Genomic DNA, 15,937 nt, shown 5'->3' with positions numbered 1-15,937 from the left:
TTAACATTGGCCTAGAAATCTAGGAAATGCAAGCAGACAAGGAGAAAAGTAAGAAGCATAAATATTAAACAGGAGGAAACCAAATGATCATTACTGGCAGATGAAATGATTGCACATCTTGAAAACACAAGCGGATTAAATTTTAAAAATACACTAAAAGGCACAAAGACTTCATTAAGGTCTTTGATTATAATATTTTCATATGTTGAGTCATTTCTTTAAATCTTTATTGATGCTTTATTACTAAAATAATATGTGCCTCTTCCCCAAAATTCAAGAAACATAGACGTATACAGTGTAACAAGTAAAAGACTTTGCTCACCAATCCCACTCCTCTGAAATAATCACATTTATTAATTGATGTGTAACCTTCCACATCATGTACATATATACATATGCTGTTATTCCAGATACTGTATGGAAAAATACATGTTCAAGAAGAGCCTGAATGACTCTGGAGAAGAAAAATAATGAGAAGAAACTAACTACACAAGGGATTTTAAAATTTTACTCTTTTTTTTTTTTTTTTCGGTATGCGGGCCTCTCACTGTTGTGGCCTCTCTCGTTGCGGAGCACAGGCTCTAGACGCGCAGGCTCAGCGGCCATGGCTCACGGGCCCAGACACTCCGCGGCATGTGGGATCTTCCCGGACTGGGGCACGAACCCGTGTCCCCTGCATCGGCAGGCGGACTCTCAATCACTGCGCCACCAGGGAAGCCCTATTCACATTTTTAGTGGCAATATAAATTACTATCATTATACATTTATAAGTGCAAAATTACAGATATCCTTAGTTATATTTTCTTCTTTTTCTTTTATTTTGTGACAGAACAATCAATGGAATATATTTGGTTGGCCAAAACATTCTTTCGGGTTTTTCTGTAAGATGTTACAGAAAAACCAGAATTTTTTGGCCAGCCCAATAATAGAGAACCTGTGTCCAGGTCCATGTACTTACAAAAAAATTCATTATTTCTAATTAATGTAGTAAAGGTGGATAATTTAAAAGAGAGAAAGAGAGAGATTGGAACAACACACCAGCCATTTGTGGATAAAAAGGAAAGTGCTGACCAACTTCTTACACCAAAGTAAATCCCACATAGATCGAAGATGTAAATAATGTAAAAAAGGAAAACAAATATGCCAGAAGACATAGACATAAGACATTTGGATGTGGAATGCATTTCTACATAAGACATAAAACCCAGAAGCCATAAAGATTGATACATTTGACTACAAAAAAATTTAGAATATTGATAAATTTTTATTGCATTTTTAAAATCCACAACAAAAAGAAAAGATAAAAACAAACTGGAAGGGCTTCCCTGGTGGCGCAGTGGTTGAGAGTCCGTCTGCCGATGCAGGGGACACGGGCTCGTGCCCTGGTCCGGGAAGATCCCACATGCCGCAGAGTGGCTGGGCCCGTGAGCCATGGCCGCTGAGCCTGCGTGCCCGGAGCCTGTGCTCCGCAACGGGAGAGGCCACAAGAGTGAGAGGCCCACGTACCGCTAAAAAAAAAAAAAAAAAAAAAAAACTGGAAAAATATAGTAACAGTATGACAGGCAAAGTGCTATTATCTTAACATCCAAAGAATCTTATATGTCAATAAGCAAAATACGAACAATCCAGGAGGGAAGTAGACAAAGCATGCTAACAGAGGGTTCACAAGAGAAGTGAAATTGACTATAAAAATATGAAAATGTGCTCAATCTCATTCAGAATCAAAACATGCAACTAAAGTGAACGAGATAGATTTTTTTGCCTATTAAACTGGGAAAATTTACAAGCTTGCTAAACTTCAATGCTTGCCAAGGGCATGGGAAAAGAGGCTTTCTCATATACTGTAGGTAGGAATACAAATTTGTACAAATTTTAAGAGGGCAATTTGGGAAAAAGAGAAAAAATTCAAAGGTGAATACCCTGAAATTTCACTTTTAAGAATTCTCTACAGAACAAATCACAAAAGGAGTCAAACATATATGTACAAGAAATATCGATGAAACATTGCTTGTAATAGAGGAAAAAAATTAATATTCTAAATAAAATATGCTATATCCATACTATGGAAAATTAGCAAAACCATTAAAAGAAATAGTGCAGAGCTTCATATACCATAATAGGGAAAAATGTCTATGCCATTTTTCTAGGAAGAAACTCTGCAGAGGTCTCCACCTCTCCTCCCGATCATTCCCATGAGGAGAAAATACCAGATTAAGCAGTGTGTCTTAGCTATCGCTACACTAATGCTCAGTAACAAACCATGTCAAAGCTCAGTGGCTTCAAACAACATCATTTATTCTCACAAATTGCCCATTATGTGGGAGTTGACTGATCTAAGTTAGGTTCTTCTGGGTAGTTCTACTGGTATCAACGGGGATGACATAGTCATCTGCACCTAGATGGAAGTCAGCTGATTTAGGCTGAGTCCCGCTGGGAATACCACCGTTCCATGAGTTCCCTCTCTTTTTCCTGAGACTAATAGTCTACCCATACTTCTTCTTATTTCACAGTAGAGGTACTAGGGGACAAGCAGAAACACAAAGACCTTTTGAGGCTTACATTCAGAACTGGCACACTGGTCACCTTACTCTATTGGCCAAAGAAGTCACATGGCCAAACTCAGAATCAAGGAGTAAAGAAATATACTCCCTCTTGTGTGGGAACTCCAAATCATAAGGTAAAGAGAATGGATGAGGAAAGGAGTAAAGAATCAGCAGTTAATGCAAATTATGCCAGTCAGATATGAGGAGAGTTATGACACCACATTTACAGGAGGACGCAAATGTTGCCTGTACCTAAGGAAGCCCTTCCTATCTCGTCGATACAGCAGCAGGCTCACTGTCACCTTCTCTCCATTACTTAATGAAATGCCTTTAATCTATAAATTTCCTGAGAACATTTTGGGAAAGAAAAGTGGTTGGGCCATGGAAGGATTTCAATATTTATAGATCCTTTAGTCTAATAGCAAAAAAATGTAACCATTTCTTACATAAATTAAGTGGGGAAAAAATTCTCTCTTAAACATGAAATTTACTTTTTCCCTTCAGTATGATTGACCCAACTGAAGTAATGTGCACATCCTTGGATCAATAACAGTCACTAAGAGAATGCCATGTACTGGTTGACTTGGAAATGGCTCACCATCTCTGGACCTGAGGATGAGATGGACACCTGGCCAAAACAGGGGTGACAAAGAAGGAAGGAAATAAAGGATGTTAGAGAAGCGAACAAAAGAGTCTACTAAAAAAGAACCTTTTCAAAATTATATATAAAGATAGACAGAATACCAGAATTAAGAATATGCTTATAAAACAGTCTGGAAGGCAATGCTCCAAAGAGTTTTCAGTGGTTCTTATGGGGGAGAAGAATGAAATGGTAAATGAGTACATGAAAGCAGAAGACTTTCCATTTACTACATTTGTCTTCTTTCCTTTTGGGAGAAACTGTGTATGTTTTATTATTGTAATAAAATAATTAAAAGACCAAAATGTTTCTCAGTATAATTATTACTTGGAATTAAAATTTTCATTTTTTTTCTAGAATAATCTTGATACTGCCTACTTTGATAAAAAATGAGAATTTGCTGTTCTAGAGTCATTGTCCGATTTCTTCCTTGTGATATGGGTGGTACAACAGTGAATTTCAAGATTCCCCATCTTCCCATCTTTTAAATAATTTTTGAATTCCACCCATTAATTGAGCACCTCTTGTATGCAAATGGCAGTGATAGATGTTATGGAACAAGATGATATGACATGTCCCTACAATTCGCATCTCTCCCTATCTGCTGGGTGGTCCTGGTGAAAATTTCACAATGTTGCCAAATGGGGTCCTTACAAAATTTGTGCTTTTCTTTATTCGTACTTGGCAGCATCCTCTCCCAATGCACTCCGTCACTAGCCAAACCTCCACCTCCTACTCCAAATCCTCATTGAATCTCAGTTCTTCTCATTCCCAGCAAGTGACTTTACCTTCACTTTGAGAAAACTGAGTCAAAACTCATGTTTCCTCTCTATTTACTATCACCATCCACACACCCCCAAACCCCCATAAACCTCTACCAACTCTTCCCCTAGGCAAAGGATGAGCTTCCCCTCCCTCAGTAGAGGACAATGTCAACCGTTAATGTCCTTTACCGCAGTCCTTCCTCCTTCTCCAGAATCTTGCTCCTTCTGTCATCCAGTCTCTCCTGTACCTTTGCTGTTTTTCATTACGTTCATTGGCTCTTCACCTTCCAGATTTTCCTATCCGTCCGGACCTACACCTTGAACTTTAGAATTGTGTCTTCTATACTGAACTCTCATGAGTAAATATATCATATTTCTTTTGTCCAAGGCTAAATCTCCAGCACCTAGAGTAGTAATATTTGCTAAGTAAATATTTTCTAAGTAAATATTTATTGGTTGAATGAATGAATATCGAAATGCCTGTTGTATTTTTTCCTTAAATATCCATAGCTTTCTCAAAAGTGAGCTCCTCATTTACCCCATTGGCAGCTCTCAAATTTGTCATTTCCCAAGTATGGTAGAAAAGCTGCCGAGATTCAGTGGGTGTAAGAGAGGCAGCAGACATCTCAGGGATAACACGTGTGATCTGAAGTTACACCCTTCCCCTTCCCCTGCTTGCCAAATTTAAGAACCATAGAACAGCCTTCAGTGGGAATCCCAAGAAAGACTTAAGCTACATTTTCTGCCAGACAGCTTGAATGGGGCAGTGCTCCAAGTTTGAATGAATGTCTACTAGAGAAAATAATATTTCTTATACATCTGACTAGTAGACTATGATATAAAGATACATATATCCTCAACAAAAGCAGCCTAGAAAATGAAAGAGCAAGTCAATATTGCTAGAAGATTGAGGAAAGCTCTGTAAAACCTTTTAACTTTTGAATTGAACTTTGAAATATGAGCCAGTTTAGCAAATAATGACTTAGCTTGTTGCTGTTGCAACCCCAACTAGGTGTAGTGCAATCCACTCTGACACTAACTACCCAGAGTTAAGGCAGGCCCCAGAAATTAATGGGCACCACCCCCAACAAGAATGGTCTTCTTTCAGACATTTTCTGCTTATTTCTGGGCTCCCCAGGCTACTTATACTTCTGTATTAGTCAGGGTTCTCCAGAGAAACAGAACCGTGTGTGTGTGTGTGTGTGTGTGTGTGTGCGCGTGTGTGTGTGTGTGTGTGTTTGTGTGCGCGTGTGTGTGTGTGTGTGTGTGTGTGTGTGTGTGTAGAGAAAAAGGACTTATTTTAAGAAATTTGTTCAGGGACTTCCCTGGCGGTCCAGTGGTTAAGACTCCATGCTTCCAATGCAGGGGGTGCGGGTTCGATCCCTGGTCAGAGAACTGGATCCCACATACCCCGCAGCCACGAAAAGGAAATTGGTAATTGGTTTACATGATTGTGAGGACTGGCACTTCTAACACCTTAGGGCAAGCTGGCGAGCTAGCATCTGGTAAGAGTTGGTGTTGCATCTTGAGTCTGAATTCTACAAAACAGGCCAGGCCAGCCAGAACCTCAGGCAGGGTTTCCATATTACAGTCTTGAATGTATAGCCATTCGCTTAGAAATGCAGGTTCCTACAACACCCTCAGGTTCATAAATTCCCTAGAATGACTCACAGAACTCAGGAAAGCACTCTACCTACAATTACAGTTTTATTATTAACGATACAAATCAGGAGCACCAGCCAGATGAAGATACGCAGGTGAAGTTTGACAGAGAAGGCAGGCTATGCTTTGCTCTTCTCCTGGAATCAAAGTGTGTCACCCTTCCTGCATATCAATTTGCTCACCAACCAGGAAGTGCTACTGAGCCTCAGTGTTCAAAAGTTTTTATTGGGTCTCATTGGTTAGGCATGCTTGATCAAAACACTGTCCACAGGCCTGAACTCAATCTCCAACCTCTCCCCTCCTCAGAAGTTGGGATGGCCCAAACTTTCCACTCTCTAATTATGTGGTTAGTTTTTCTGGTGACCAGCCCCCATCCTGAAAATATCTAGGTCCTCACCCTATGTCACCTTCTCCCCATGATGTACTGAACCATGTTGTTTGGTTATTCTGATGAACTATCTCCAGATAAGATAATTCTCTTCTATTTAATTTTTCCCTCTAAGATGAAACAAGAATGCACCTGATTTCTGTTCTCATTTCCCTGGGGCTACAATAAGTTGCACTCCAAATAACAGGGAAATGCGATAGCCCTCAGAGCAACAATAAAATGGCTGTGATATTTTATACACAATGAATTAGAACAGAGGTATATAAAAGTACCCTAAAGAGACAAACATCAACTGCAAGCAGGCGAGGCAGACCAGATCCTGAGTGATTTCACTGGACATGCCTAATTAACACGTCTAAAGTGAAATGTGTGTCCCTCCTTATGGGCTGTTAGTCAGCCATGACGCATTGAAAACGAGACAGGTCAGAGAGGGCATCTTTGATTGTCCCCTCCAGGAACGGTTGGAAAAAGATTATGGTCTCACTAGCAAAATGAATGTTATAAACTGTCAGACTAATTTCAATAAATATTTTAATCTACATGCCCTTTCTTCTGATTCCAATGACCAAATAACTTCATAATAATAATTAAGTTTCCAAAAGGAGATCTGTCTCTAGGGCAAAACATTTCTCATTTACCAACATGAATAACTTGGTTCCAGTATGTGCAATAGGACATAGCTACACCTCCCCACAGAAATCTCCTGCATAGATATACATGGAAAATTCCTAGGTCTTGTGTCATAGGGGCAGATAAAGGATGAGTTGCCTCAGTGTTATGGCAGCATGAATATCAAGGCCTGGAATAGAACTATGAGGCCCAAATGACAGGACTTGCTGATTAGAAAATAGTTACCTTATATGGCTGTAGAAGTTGTTTTCTTTGCTGCCAATGTGGCTAAAGCTGGAGAGACCTCAGTTCTACCTCTAACCTGGCAAATACCTCACTCCATGTTGGTCTGAAGTATGCTTCTTTAAGAAAATGGAAGGCAATGGGACTGCTATTTCAAAAGTTATTCAGAAAGCTAGTTGGGACTTCCCTGGTAGCGCAGTGGTTAAGAATCTGCCTGCCAATTCAGGGGACACGGGTTCAATCCCTGGTCTGGGAAGATCCCACATGCCTCAGAGAAACTAAGCCCGTGCACCACAACTACTGAGCCTGCGCTCTACAGCCTGCGAGCCACAACTACTGAAGCCCGTGCACCTAGAGCCCGTGCTCCACAAGAGAAGCCACTGCAATGAGAAGCCCGCACACCGCAATGAAGAGTAGCCCCCGCTCGCCACAACTAGAGAAAGCCCGCGTGCAGCAACGAAGACCCAACACAGCCAAAAATAAATACATAAATGAATTATTTTTTTAAAAAAAGCTTGTTGTCCACCAAAATTTGTACTCTCCTGTCATTAGATAGATTTTCACTGGCGGGAATATTTCCTGCCCGGGACTGCACTTCCCAGACTCCTTTGCATTTAGATGTAATCGTGTGACTATTTATCATCAAATGGAGTGCAAGCAGAATTGATGTGTGTCACTTCCAGACCAGAGCTTTTCAGAAAGCTCTTCAGCCTTCTCTATACCTCTTTACCCTTTAGCCATGTGGATGTCATTGATGATGAAGCCCTAGAGAACAGCAGAGCCACAACACGGATTAGTCCTGCAACCTGAAATCACTGCACAGAGAAAAGCTGGTCACCGACCATGAATAGCAGATACATAATACTGTTTCATGAATGAAAAATAAATATATTTTGTGTTTGAGCATTTGTAAATGTGCAGGTTTATTTGTTACAGCAGTTAGTGTTACCCTAACACACCACAGGTATATCCTCTTGCACTGCTTAGTCATATCTGAGAATAAACTGCTAAAAGCAGCCTTGAACTGAGTGCTAAGCTGTCATTCTCTCATCCTCAAACCTAGACGAGGTCCTCTGATCTGGTCTCAGCAAACTTGAGAATTGCATTCTCCATAGTAGACGAATGGTTTGGATTCCAGTTTTAGTATCAGTTGCTATGAGCTTGTTCAATGGAGGTCTCAAGAGATAAAACCTACCCTCAGTGGGCTGCCACCCTCAGGTCTTTGAGGCTGGAAGGCTGCAGGACTCGGTCCTGGACAGTGAGAAATTCTCCAGTTGAAATACCACCACACCAGTGCTACTTCTCTCCTTCATGTGCCCGGGAAGCACACATTTTCTACGGTACTTCCTTCAGACTTTCACGACTTTAAAGACAAAGAGAGGATGGCCCAGCAGTCAAAAATCATAAATTAGTATGTTCAACCAAAGGTGGGCAAATAATAAGTCAAGTGCACTGGAAATATCCACGCTGGTATCTCTCTATCCCTCACTACTTGAAATGTTACCCAGAGACCAGAGGCATCAACATCACAGGGAAGCTTGTTAGAAAGGCTGAAGTTCAGTCCTTGCCCCAGATTTCTGAATCCAAATTAGCATATTAACAAGATCCCCATGGGATGTATGTGCTCATCAAAGTTGGAGAAGCCCAGCTTTTAGCCTTCCATCTCCACTCCCACCCTCACTTCTTCTTTTCCAGGACGAAGGGCCTTTGGTTATGTCCACCCATTTTTGTTCCCTGAGAGGCAGTCACTAGAGGAAGAGAATGGGTCAAGAAATGTGACATCATGAGCCTTGGGGAGCAGCCTGGAAGTGTGGGTTCAAAAGATGAATTCCAAAATCGAAGTCCCCCTCGGAGTTTACCCCAAAGCCCCAGAAAGTCTCCAGGGCTTCTAACAGGCACTTCCCTTTCCTTGTGCATCTCTCTCACCTTAATAGGCTGATCCAGGAAGTGAGTCACTCCTAGGAAGCCCAGCCTTCAGCCAGGTGGGCTAGCTCAGCTCACCTTCCTTTCGTCACAGGAGGCACTTAAGTCCCCTGTTCATGCAAGTGTGGTAATTTGCTGGGTTTTAATCCCCAGATCAAAATATAAAAATAGGCCCCCCCAAAAGTCATTGTATTTCAGAATAAAATAAATTTTACTTGCGAAGTATTCACCAAGAGAAACTAAAATAAGTAAGCTCAGGAAATTTTACACAGATGGATGTTCCTCCAATTCTTTTATTATCACCTCCTGCTACAGACTCCAAAGACAGCAGATAAAGTGAAGGTGTGGAGAAACAGCTGCATTTACACCTGCAAGAGGCACAACTATAACAAGTGCATTATTTCACCTAAGGAACACCTCCCAGTCTCACTTTATGATTTTCTTTCTTCCTTCTTTCCTTCCTTTCTTTCTGATTTGAAAATATATTCTCAGGCATTTAAGGAAATGAACATGTTCCAGGTAATAAAATAAGATGATTGAAGATCTATTGCTTTTGAAATTCCAGATCTTCCAGAAACTTTAGTTCATCAAAATCTACAGCATTGGACTTCTTTCAAACTCATTCCATTCTCTGAGAGTCCCTGGTTTGCAAAAGAATTAACAGACAAAAGTCATAATCTCCAGGATTCTCTCATCATTAAAATGAAATAGGCATCGGCGTCAATGGAGGCGCTAACACCAGCATAATAGTTCAAAAAGTCTTCTTTTGAAACCTGAGGGGGATAAAGGGCAAGGGAAAAAGAAGGAAATGGTGTCAAAACATGTGTGTCATGGTTTAGCGGTTTACGTTCTCCCTGAAATCTTTTCTATTGAGTTTGCTTTGCCACTGGACATCAGGCAGGGTCAGGCGAGTCAGCGGGGAAGCCCGGCTTGACTTTCCCCTCTGACTCTGAGATGGGGCATTTGCAAGGGCCGCCAAAGACCTGCCTGCCCACTGGCCAGCTACAGTTTTCCCACAGCCATCATTTCTTGCAATAAGATAAAAATCTCTAGAGTTGTGCTATCCAATACAGTAGCCACTAGTCACACGTGGCTGTTTTAATTTAACTGAATTAAAATTAAACATAATAAAAAGTTCAGTTCCTCATTCACACTACCCCCTGTGGCTAGTGGCTGACATCTTGGAGAACACAATATAGGACGTTGCCGTCATCACAGAAAGTTCTATGTGACAGTGCTGCTCTAGAGCATACTTTGTATCATGATACTTGTGGTTATTATTAATACTTTAGAGAAGTTTACAGCATACATGAATAGAGAAAAAGCCCTTTAGTGAAGGGGAGTCTAGACCAAACACAGAGGGAGGGATAAAACTAGAGAGGGGGGGACCTCCCGGGATCCTTGAGCACCCAGGAGTACATGATGCCTGGGGTTCCATAGCACAGAGCAGGGGAATAGCCACAGGAGAGGTGCTAAAGGCAAACTCACGCAACCGCCCAATTTGGCCAGGATACGTGTTAGTGTTTTATGCTTGGCCCTGTACTTCCGATAACAGGCAATAGAGTTAAGAGCAGAGACACAAAGAACACAATCAACCTCTAGGTTCCATCTCTCTCCCGTCCCTCTTAACCTGCCCTGCTCCTTGATGTAGCCCAGAGAGTAATAATATTCCCCGTACTCTTCGAAACATTGCTCAGAGGCCGAGCATTCTGGGAACTTGCTTGGCCCGTTAGGCAGTAGTCCAACCCTGCAGGAAAAGGAGTATTAACATCAAATTTTCAAACTCTCATTCTTGGCTGTCAAAATAATGGTTTCTATGGGTAATTACGTTTTGTTCCTTTAAAAGCACAAGAGAGTACAATCTGAGCAGAGCCTCGTCATTTTCAAAGAAATTTCATCACCTGTAACTGAAACATCACACAGGTAAATTTTTAAATGATTTGAAAGCACCATCAGGGAAGTAAACTTTTAAAGAAGCAGGGTGTGTAACACGTTAGTTAATAAGAAGAAATATATTTTGGAAACACTTTAAAATGGAAATAGAAAAGATAGATGAACTATTTTATTATAAGAGTAGTTAATGTTTCAAGCCTTAAAATTGCAGAAATCCTACTAGATCAGAATCATGTTAATGGCAAGGCACAGTCTGATAATGGGACAAAATGACAAGGCTGGTATCATAAATTAAACCATGTCTAACCTTGCAGCTCAAAAACTTCTCAATCTCTGGTTCCTAGAAATGATGTACTAACTATTACCATTAAAGACAAGTTCTTGCTTTCAGGGCATACCTAGCTTATCGTGCACAGCTTTTGAAACAAAATATTTAAACCTTTATGTCATAGATATCTAGTGAAATCTGCTTGATAAAACATTGTTTTGAGCATAATTTCTATTCAATTTCTATTTGAAAATCCTATCAAGACAGGATTTACATATAGGAACAGCTCATTATCTAGAAAATAGCCTGTTTTCCAGTTATGCAAATAAAGTCTTGTCAACTAACTGTTGGCCTGATATTGTTTTATATGTGGGAACTTCTTATGACTAGCATAATAATTATACTTGTATGCAAATAGAGATCTCCAAGCAGCTGCAAAACATACGCGAATATAAGTAGGCACAGCCTTTATAACCTTCTTTACGTTAGTGATTTGCTTCACAGCCCATCTTTTTTAGTATAGATGAAACAAAAGTAAATTGTCACACAAACCCTACCTAAATGAGCTCCATTATTGGAGCCTAAATTAATGGTGATTTACTATATTCACTTTGCAGCTTCAAAGATAACCTGAAGTAAATGGGTGTTGAATGATATTGCTAAATGAGATTTTAGGCATGACTAAGTATGAAATCTGTAGAATGGTATTTAGTTTCCCAGTTTCCTTGGAAACTAAAGGAATGATCTGGGTTTTCTGAGGTAATGGCTGATGTTTGCTAATACCCTGCATTCGTGCCCCACTTTATCCCATCAAGGTGGAAGCACTGTGGCAGGAGCAGGGCACTGGGCAGCCATCATTTTCTCTCAACTGCAGGTCCGCATCCTGTCCTAAGCCTCCCTTGGAGCACTGATTGTCTCCAGTTCTGCATGTGGCCTGAGCGTTCCTAGGAGACCAGCAACTCAAACCTTTCAAGTTTAAGATCAAGATGTTCCCAGGATCAATACCAGTCCCTGAGCGCCAAGTGTTAAGACGAGTAAAGAAATAGGTACCCAAGTCTTCAGTGACAGGATTACAAACTACAGGCTCAAGGCTTGCTTCAAATGTCAAGTGCTTGGGGCTTCCCTGGTGGCGCAGTGGTTGAGAGTCCGCCTGCCGATGCAGGAGACACGGGTTCGTGCCCCTGTCCGGGAAGATCCCACATGCCGCGGAGCGGCTGGGTCCGTGAGCCATGGCCGCTGAGCCTGTGCGTCCGGAGCCTGTGCTCCGCAACGGGAGAGGCCACAACAGTGAGAGGCCCGCGTACCGCAAAAAAAAAAAAAAAAAAAAAAAAAAAATTCAAGTGCTTGAGCTCTGAGTCGCCGGGTCCTTTGTAAATTTATTATGAGGTCTAGAGCAGGATGAAATTGGAGATGAACGATGGTTGTGTGGCCAGCGTGACGTAAAGCTGGGTGTGACCCTTCCTGCATCTGAGCTGCTTGCTACAGGTCCACTGTTGGGAGCAAAGGGGGAGCCGGAAACCCATGGTACTCACAGGACCTTTGGTGAAACAGAAAATGCATCCACAGCATTCAGTGGCTATTAGGACATTTATGATACTCCAGAGCAATAAAAATATATTCCATTTATGAAGAAGAGGGAGAAGAATCCAGAACAAAAGAAAATAGACCATTACATTTTGAGATGTTCCCTCCCTGATGCTGTCCACCTTTCTGGTGGTGGCGAGGTCCAACCTCAGCTACTGGCTGGTTGCTCATATTTTCAAGGGGTTTCTCTCCTGAGGAGCACCTTCCACTCCATTTTATGAGGGGAAATACTGGCTCTGGAGAAGCAGGTGTGAGAATGAAACAAAAAGCTCGTGCTATTCTCAGAGAGGAAGAGCTGTTTCACCACAACCCCTCACCACACCAACTGAGATGGCAAAAAGATCCCTTCTCACACAGTGCTCTTCTCAAAACCCCCAGCAATCACTTGTTTATGTTTCTTTCAACAGATTTCGCCCATCATCTGTTTTAGAACACTTAATTTTAGGGGATTCATTTAGTAGTTTTTATTATTATTATTATTACAACAAATAACTAGCTATCTCTATCAAGGTTTATGTCATTTTCATACAAGCAACTTGGAGGAGTAAAATTATGCTTAGAAATATGGCTTTCAAAGGACCAATTACATGAAAATAACATTATATAACAATCTATCAGACCCTCGGCACCTTTGTTTTCCCTTCAATCATAAGAATTTCTAAAATTTAAAACTTTGTTGCGTCTTTCAACAAGCCCTTCATTTAGAAGAACAGCCTATAATTTCCAGGAAAGCAAGTTTGCTGACTAATCTGAAAAACTGGAAGTTGTGAAGTTGTTTTTTATTCTATGCCCCAAAGAGATACGCGTAAATCCAAAAAGGTATCACTGCTCAGAGCGTGTTAGTAGAATTTCATGAGGAAAGGGTAGAAAGGCACCCACACACCATCCTAGAATACATCTGGTTAATTTAACCTCCACTTGATTAAACATCAGTAGAATAAATTGCATCTGTAGGGAGCCTGATGAGGGTTGAATCATGACCTGCTTGTACTCTTGTGATTCAGTGAGGTGTCCCATACTGGCCAGGAGAAGTGAAGGGCCAGTGACCTACCTCCAAGAATAGAAGGGTATTTTCCTTGACTGTCTACGCCCATCAGATCCACTACATAGTTCTTCCACACACCACCATGTGAAGGGTCCCAACCTCCCTGATTCAGAAGCCAGATGAGACTCAGAGAGGGGAACTTCAGTGCCCACGCTTCCCTTCCTCTTTGATCTCTTAAAGACTGTGGGCAGTTACATTGGCCCCAAAGCCAGTAGTTTTGTTTGCATTTATTCTAGCACATTGCTTATCCCCACAGCCTAGAAAAGAACATGGCACATGGCAGTGGCTCAATAAGTACTTTTTGACGGGATGTCTTTTCACCCTAAAACCATGATGTATGCAGCCTACTTGGAGGAGGCCCAGCTCTGCCTTAAAAGCTGCTATTACGGTATGAAACGTGACTCCATGCTTGCCACCAAACCACAAAGAACCATACATTGTCCTCCAGAGGGCCATCTGGGGTCTGGAAAGAAATCCTATCAGGGTTTAAATGACTGAAAATCAGCCCCGCAGACTGGCTGGAAGAATTGTGCCTCAGTCTACAATTCAACTCATGCATCTTGGGTTTCTCGTTTGCCCTCTAACTGGAATTCAGGCAGGATGTGCTCCAGCTCTTGACAGCGACTGAGTCAGGGCTCCTCCATTCTTCCCTGGGTTTGCCTTGTGGGGAGTTAGAAACCCAGATTCAGTACCGATACGGGTAGCTTGTTCTGACCAATCCTGATTCTCAGAATTCTCATTGTTCCTGTTTCATGAAACGCTGCCAATCTCATCCTCTGCTCTTTGGCTTATTTGTGTAATTTTCTATCTGCGGCCCAGGCCTAACAGTTGAAGCGCTCCCAAGGGTTCTTTGGGACACTTTTTGTGTTTTATCCTCTTACCTAAGTGGTCAGTTTATCTATTTTTTTTTTAATTACAAAGGGAGTAATGTTTTAAATGTACAAGTTTAAAAATATATATATACACAGAAAAAATATTAGCAAATAATTTTTTTAATGACTCTTCTCTGTTCCTCCCACTGCTACCAGAAGGAATAGATTTAAATTTTTTTAATGACCCTTCTCTGTTCCTCCCACTGCTACCAGAAGGAATAGACTTAAATAATGAGTGATTGCTGATTAGGCCAGAAATCAGAGGTTAAGACTGAGAACAGGAGTGGAGTGATCCTTGACCATCAGGTTATTAGATCTGGTTTCCGGAGGGCAATGGGGCCGTGGTGGAACCCTCGCTGCAGTCTAGAACCTAACCTGCTAGAAGGGAGGTGACTTAATGTGACCCAATACACTGTGAGGCATGGATTAGCAGAAATCTGATAGCAGTGTCCTGTGCCCCAATTAGACAGGAAGCTAAGTACTACTGGGGAAGACGAAGCTGATAGCTGCAACCTAGTCCTTCTTCAGAATCACATGCTAATTCTATGGCCCCAGTTAAGCAGAGGTATGAGTCATTCCCAGAATCAAAGACACAAATTATCTAGAGCAGCAGGCTTGAACCCCACCATGCGCAGATAACCGGGGGCCTCTCCTTAGTCACAATCTGCAAGGTATAGGCTGCAGAAGACATGGATATTTTCCCTGTCCATTTCTTCATAGTTTCTTCTGGCTTTCTACATCATTCCTACATATTTCTTCATCATACTTGGCATCTTTTGGACTGCCACCATCTACATAAGCCTACATAATAAATCCAATGGAAACCCAGACTTGTGCCATTCATTTGCAAAACAAAAGCTAGCTTCCCATGATATGGGGATGCTCTCATCCTCAAGAAAAGATCTCTTTTCCAGCCTGTCACCAGGGGAACTGAGAGTTTAGCTTCTCAACAACAAACAAAGCAAGGCATCCTCTTTGATGATTGCTACCATTATCATCTGGAAACATCTGTTTTCACAATTCTTAAATCAATGTATATCCTGATCCCAAGTTCCAAATCTGCGAAGTAAAAAGTAAACAAATGAATTGATACAAAAAATGGCAAGTGTGTTCCGACACTAAATCCAGAGCCACTTAAATACATAAAATCATAAAGGGAAAAGTTACCCCAATCTATGTCCCTGAACCAGGGAATGAGTGCAGCCAGGGACAGAGTGACAAAAAGGACTGTCCCTGAGTAACAAGGTCATTCCCTCCGGCACCATAGCCAGAGGGTTAGTCACCGTGTTTTTATCTCTGGCCCAGAAACAGGACACAGAGAGAGAGAGCTGCAGTTTCAGTATCTACTTTCCAGCAGCAGGGGCTACCTTTGCTTAGAAGCCTTTCCTGGGGAGATGCTCACACATCAACAATATGAAGCCAAAGCTTAGACCTGGAGGAGAAGGCACTGAGACACGAAGTGTCAGGATGGAAAAGCTGCTTTAGAGTGTGCCTGTGATCCTG

The sequence above is a fragment of the Orcinus orca genome, chromosome 3, assembly GCF_937001465.1.
Source record: "Orcinus orca chromosome 3, mOrcOrc1.1, whole genome shotgun sequence".
NCBI lineage: Eukaryota > Metazoa > Chordata > Mammalia > Artiodactyla > Delphinidae > Orcinus > Orcinus orca.
The sequence above is the reverse complement of the archived record's forward strand: the minus strand, read 5'-3'. Positions refer to the sequence as shown.